Here is a 7,339-nt window from a genome sequence, read left to right as displayed (position 1 = left end):
ACAGGAAAATTTTGATGCCCATTTTCGATACAGTTAAAACAACTGGTACTACAACAGCTCACCAGTCGAGATATATAACAAATTTTCTAACAGTGGATACATGTGATCGATCTGCAGAAGATCACTGCAAGTTAGTCAGTTGATTAGTTAGCTTTATGTTCCATGGATCATTTTGTATGATAAATCACAGTGATGCAGAACAAATCATTTTACATTCACATTCAAAATTAAGTTTTTAAATATGGTTATACACTGAATATTTCTAAGTTTCTTTATGATTATTATTTTAAATATACAGGTATGAGTTAATATTTCCTACCCACCATCTTTTACACATTACTATAATAGAAATTCTTCCATAGAACAGAAGGAGTTGTCAAGGACAAACTTTTTCAGTTTGTGTTCAAATTTTACTTTTCTGTCAGACATTTTGTAGCATAGACTAAGAATTGAAATTTATGTAGCAGCATTTTACACTCCTTTTTGTACTAAAGAGAACCTTAATGTGTAGTAATGAAAGCTATTTTCATTCAGAGTTTGCAGTAATGTAAATAATTGTTCATTTTGAACTATAGACGATTATTAACAACATATTTCATGAGGAGTATCTGTATACTGCGAAGTAATGGCGAGAATGCATAACTCCTTCTATAGTTGTGTGCAAGATGATTGTGGCTGAAGCACATATTATTCTTACAGCACGTTTTTAAGCAATGAAGACTTCCTTTCTTAAAGATGAGTTGTTGTTGTTGTTGTTGTCTTCAGTCCTGAGACTGGTTTGATGCAGCTCTCCATGCTCATACAGTAAAGCTGCATGTCCTCGGGAAAAATTACGGCTGTAGTTTCCCCTTGCTTTCAGCCGTTCGCAGTACCAGCACAGCAAGGCCAGAAAAATATTCCATTGGACACTATTGAGCGGAAATATGCAAGATCGGCCATCTTACTTATTTGTCTCTCCCCAACCTTTGCAACGATTCTAAGTGCAAATGTGGTCGAACAAGGTTGTTGTAGGAGTCCCAAAATGTGATTTTTACAGTTTAAATTCTCAACATAGATGGATAAGAATTTTGTTGTTTCCATCATCACCAAACATTACACTTATCAGAACTGAAATTGTTGTGTCACAATTGAACTGTTTCCTATAGGTGGAACATTTTTAAGTGCACCATCGCAACGTACTCTAGGCTACTCCCATGTCGTTTCATATTCTCATGCAACCAACAACATGAGTAATGGAAAACAGCAACCTGCTGTCGACACAACTTTATAGAGGCATTGAGACTGCAAAGCTATAGCACAATTCCCTTAGCTTATGGCCAGTAACAGAGTGTGCAACACAAAAATTAATTATAAAATTACATGGATTAGAAATGAAAAAGATGTTGATGAATTCAAGAAGTATTTGCAAACTGCACACTGAAAATACGTGCACATCGTCCCTGGTGTAAAAGCCTTTATGTCTTTCATGTTCCATCATGTGTATAAACTGTGTCATAAGTGTTTAGTAAGGCTCTAAGAAATAATTAATGATTCACTTCAATCTAACATTACATAAATTCGCAGATAAGAATCAAAGTACTTGTACATCTCTAAATTCTTATTCTCTCCCTTCCTTAGACGAAGATGATGTGTGTGTGTGTGTGTGTGTGTGTGTGTGTGTGTGTGTGTGTGTGTGGATGGGTGGGTGGGTGGGTGTGTGGGTGTATGTGTGTATGAGAGAGAGAGAGTGGGAGAGTACGACTCCAACATTAGAGTGAAGCATATTGCATTGAACTGCATAGCTGATGTAAAAGCTCACCCCCCCCCCCTCCCTGAGGGGAGCACCACATTATTAAAAGCATTCGACAGGGAGGGCTTGAGAGGCATGGTGTACCCTGTTCTCTAAAGAATAATTCTGATTCAAATCCTCCAGGCCAGGGGTTGGGTGGGGGCTGATAATCCCATAATGTAAAAAAAAGGCAACTGCAAACTCAACAGAAGCCTTAGATACTGGGCAGAAAGTTCAAGTCATGGCGCTGGAAAAGAAAATGGATAAAGGACACGGAAAAATAGAATGATAAGGACGATACGTCAGCCTGACAAAAATTCTAAAATTTATGAATGATGTTGTAGAGTTACAGGAAATAACATACCAGGGAAATGGGTGATTGACAAACCCAAGTCCTCATTAACACATAGTGTGTCAGAGGAAAGAACTGGCCACTTTGAAATAGGGTTTATAATAAACAGGAAAGCTTTAAAAACTTATTAGAATTTGAACTCATAAATGAAAGTATGTGCAGACCTGGTAGAAGAGAGAAATGCAGGAATATCTCAATAGCAAATGCACAACCCCCAACAGAGGAAAAGAAGGGCATAATAAATGAACAATTCTACGAAAATGTAGAGAAAGGTTGTTGTGCAGTACCTAAGTATGGTTCGATCTTAGTGGTAGGAGGTTTTAGCGCAGAAGTTGGGAGAAATGAGGAGCAACATGGAGTCTCTGGAAAACATTCATTGCACAGAGAAAAGAATGGTACTGCAGTTCTACAACATCAGTTCACAGCAAGGAATGATAGTCAACCAGACTGACCATATTTTAGCTAGTGGCCTCCACTCCACCTCAATAATAGATGTGACTCAGATCACCGTGTTGTGAAAATCTGTCTTGAGAGAGAAATGTCATTATTCAGAAATAATAGAACAGAAAAGAAGATAAACTGGAATTTACACAAATTTAAAATTCCTGAAGAAATTAGAGAAATACCAACTAATAAGTAATAGGAATGAGAAGAAACTGAAGAATCCAGGAATGGTTTGATGAAGCTAGTTGGTCTACAACAGAGGAAAAGAATAGGGCAAAAATGAGACTGTTACAAAGAGAAGGCAGAAACAATAAGTAGCAATTAAGAGAATTAAGAAGAAGAGCTAGTAGCCTGTGCAAGAGAAAGAAAAGAGAGAGGAATAAGTAGAGCATCCACGAACCAGAAGAGCTACACGAGAAAAGGTGAAATAACAAATTGCTGTCATCCTGTAAGCAAAATAAGGAATAGATTCCAGTCAAAAATAAAGGCACAGTCGAAATGGACAAACAATAAAGGAAGAAGAACAGACAGTGGGGAAATGGGCAGAATACTTTAGAGAAACATTAAATAACAGTGCAGAAGAAGAACATACAGCCTCACAGGCAGAGAAGATGGAAATAGGCAATGATACAAGGAAGCCAACATTACCAAAGTTTCTCTGGTAGTTCACTAGATGAAAAGAATCAAGCTCCTGATGAAGATAACATAAGCGCTTAATCAATAAAAAGTATTGAACGTGCTGTAATAAAGAAACTGCAGACACTACCATCAGACATATGGGAAACTGAAACCACACCGGATTACTGAAAAACTTGAATAATAATCCCCATTTATGAGAAATGATGAACAATGATAAAAATAGCTTTCCTCCACTACAAGTGAACAACAGAATGAAAACACAACAAATGAACAATGTCTCTATCGTTACTACAAATATCTCTACGAAAAATGACCCAAACAGGTATACAAAAGGTCTAAATAAAAATGAACTATGCACTGGGAAAAAAAGAAATAAAAAAAGGACTTTCCCAAGAACTTAGACGCATCAGTAAAACATTGACAGTGACAGGTATGATCAAGCCAGGTGCAGATTTCAAAGGAGTGACCAGAAATATCGTGGAAAATGACTACATTAAGCAGGACAGCATAATGATTTATGCAAATGACATTTACAAAAACAGAGCTGCAAACATGTTTAAACAACTGTAGAGACTTCAAATACTTCCAACTAATGCAAATATCACACTTGTAAACTTCATCCTCTCCTGTAAACAACGAAACCTACAGATTAAATAAAAAACTTAAAAACACGTGTAAAATGTTCAGTTGTGTTATTTAATATATAGTGGCTCACTTGATAGAGCATGTTTCACCAAAAAAACTTAAATAGTAAAGGAAAGTGCATGCTAGGAAAGTTAATAAGCAAAGCAATTAAAAGTGGATCCCAAAGATGGTCAGTGAAATGGAGTGGTATGAACCATATGTAGAAGCTACTACTGAACCTACTGCAGTAACGACTTCAACAGACTCCAACAGAACTGCATATACAGCCACATCAGCAACCAAGAGGAAGGAAAGTGTTGCCACTAGTTCATCTACCTGAATCAGGGATGTGAGGAACTGCACTGAAGATTTTTATGAACTATCATGCCACAGCCAATTCCACCAAAATTGTAAACACAGATGCATTAAGTTCTTTAGCTCTTTCAACAATTTTGCAAACAACCAACCCCTCTACGATCAATCTGAGAAAACGAAGTATCTCCCTGTACTCACACAGGCTAAATGGCCATGAAAATGGTGTACAGAGATGTAGTTCCGATTTAGACACAAATTGCTTCCAAAGGGATACAGATAGAGGCAAACTACTCGCTTTTCTGCAAATTAATATATGCCCCATTAGAAATAAGCTTTTAGGATTAGGACATTCGCGTAACAGTCAGCATGCTGATATTATATGTGTCTGAGCAATGGTTAATAAAAGAGCAAGTAAATGTATTTGTTTCTCAAGGGTATTTTGTTGCAGACATGATGTGTAGGCAAAGAGTAGTGGGTGTGGAATTTATGCTAAAAAAGAAGTAAAATTTACTAGAATTGATTTATCTACATACACTCCTGGAAATAAGAACACCGTGAATTCATTGTCCCAGGAAGGGGAAACCTTATTGACACATTCCTGGGGTCAGATACATCACATGATCACACTGACAGAACCACAGGCACATAGACACAGGCAACAGAGCATGCACAATCGCGGCACTAGTACAGTGTATATCCACCTTTCGCAGCAATGCAGGCTGCTATTCTCCCATGGAGACGATCGTAGAGATGCTGGATGTAGTCCTGTGGAACGGCTTGCCATGCCATTTCCACCTGGCGCCTCAGTTGGACCAGCGTTCGTGCTGGACGTGCAGACCGCGTGAGACGACGCTTCATCCAGTCCCAAACATGCTCAATGGGGGACAGATCCGGAGATCTTGCTGGCCAGGGTAGTTGACTTACACCTTGTAGAGCACGTTGGGTGGCACGGGATACATGCGGACGTGCATTGTCCTGTTGGAACAGCAAGTTCCCTTGCCGGTCTAGGAATGGTAGAACGATGGGTTCGATGACGGTTTGGATGTACCGTGCACTATTCAGTGTCCCCTCGACGATCACCAGAGGTGTACGGCCAGTGTAGGAGATCGCTCCCCACACCATGATGCCGGGTGTTGGCCCTGTGTGCCTCGGTCGTATGCAGTCCTGATTGTGGCGCTCACCTGCACGGCGCCAAACACGCATACGACCATCATTGGCACCAAGGCAGAAGCGACTCTCATCGTTGAAGACGACACGTCTCCACTCGTCCCTCCATTCACGCCTGTCGCGACACCACTGGAGGCGGGCTGCACGATGTTGGGGCGTGAGCGGAAGACGGCCTAACGGTGTGCGGGACCGTAGCCCAGCTTCATGGAGACGGTTGCGAATGGTCCTCGCCGATACCCCAGGAGCAACAGTGTCCCTAATTTGCTGGGAAGTGGCGGTGCGGTCCCCTACGGCACTGCGTAGGATCCTACTGTCTTGGCGTGCATCTGTGCGTCGCTGCGGTCCGGTCCCAGGTCGACGGGCACGTGCACCTTCCGCCGACCACTGTCGACAACATCGATGTACTGTGGAGACCTCACGCCCCACGTGTTGAGCAATTCGGCGGTACGTCCACCCGGCCTCCCGCATGCCCACTATACGCCCTCGCTCAAAGTCCGTCAACTGCACATACGGTTCACGTCCACACTGTCGCCGCATGCTACCAGTGTTAAAGACTGCGATGGAGCTCCGTATGCCACGGCAAACTGGCTGACACTGACGGCGGCGGTGTACAAATGCTGCGCAGCTAGCGCCATTCGATGGCCAACAACGCGGTTCCTGGTGTGTCCGCGGTGCCGTGCGTGTGATCATTGCTTGTACAGCCCTCTCGCAGTGTCCGAAGCAAGTATGGTGGGTCTGACACACCGGTGTCAATGTGTTCTTTTTTCCATTTCCAGGAGTGTATTACTCAAAACTGAATTTGGAGTTAAGTTGTGTAAAACTAGTGCAGGAAACATAGTTGTAGTTAGTCTGTATAGGTCTCCAGATGGAGATTGTGAGGTAACAGGCGAGTTGTGGCGCCCTGAAAATATTCTACGTTCGGAGTTGGCATAGCCGCAAGGGACGGTCGCCAAGCCGGGGCTCGTCAGCAGCTGCTTGGTGCCGAGCATTAGCCGGAGCGAGAGGGGTAGCTCCAGCCTGTGGTCCAGGTCGACCACATGGCTGGGGATTCCATGTTGATGCTGTGTTGAAGACTGTACTTTGTGTCGCTGAAGGAGATTTGTATGCCAGGAGAGCCAAAGATAGCGGACTTTGTGAAACCACAATGGCAGACATTTCACAGTTTATGTAGAAATTAATAATAGCCAGAGGAATCATGATACCTTAAAAAGAAACATTTACATTGACATTATTTGCACAATGATTCTGATGGTGTAATCAAATGGCTCTGAGCACTATGAGACTTAACTTCTAAGGTCATCAGTCGCCTAGAACTCAGAACTAATTAAACCTAACTAACTTAAGGACATCACACACATCCATGCCCAAGGCAGGATTCGAACCTGCGACCACAGCGATCACTCAGTTCCAGACTGTAGAGCCTAGAACCACACGGCCACTCTGGCCGGCATGGTGTAATCAGCTTTTCAATATCTGTGTTAGTTTGAAGTTTAGTGTCTGACTGTAAATTACAGAAGTAACACCCAGCAACGAATTTCCAAAATCTAAACGGTTCATCCGATTTTGTCTACCGATGTGTCTTTAGAAAGCTATTAGTGTAAACCTAAATTGGTATAAATTACAGGCATGTAACTTGAATAGTACGTGAGTTATTAGAGGTCAAAGGGGCAGTTTACTATTGATCGCATCAGGCCATAACTACTCCACAGTGGCACGAAAAAACCGTAACAGCATGCTTATAAAAATATATATTCGTCTATGTCTTTGTTTATATCCGATATATACTATTCATGAAGGAATTGGTCACATATTTATTGTGTTTTAGAAAGCACAGAGGCATTAGGCTACTGGTCTACTTTTTTTCTGTGCCTTTGATATATGTTTATTTAATCTGTTTATGCATTTAATAAGGTGTGTTAGAGTGTGTTTATGGTCCAGCAGTGGGAATATTTATTTAATTTCAAGTTATTTAAATGTAAATCCAGTATTTCGTGTGTGTTTCAATATGTTTGTGAGTGTGCGTTGGCTTG

Source organism: Schistocerca gregaria, chromosome 7 (genome assembly GCF_023897955.1).
Source record: "Schistocerca gregaria isolate iqSchGreg1 chromosome 7, iqSchGreg1.2, whole genome shotgun sequence".
In the NCBI taxonomy this organism is placed as follows: Eukaryota; Metazoa; Arthropoda; class Insecta; order Orthoptera; family Acrididae; genus Schistocerca; species Schistocerca gregaria.
This window is presented reverse-complemented; position numbering follows the sequence as displayed.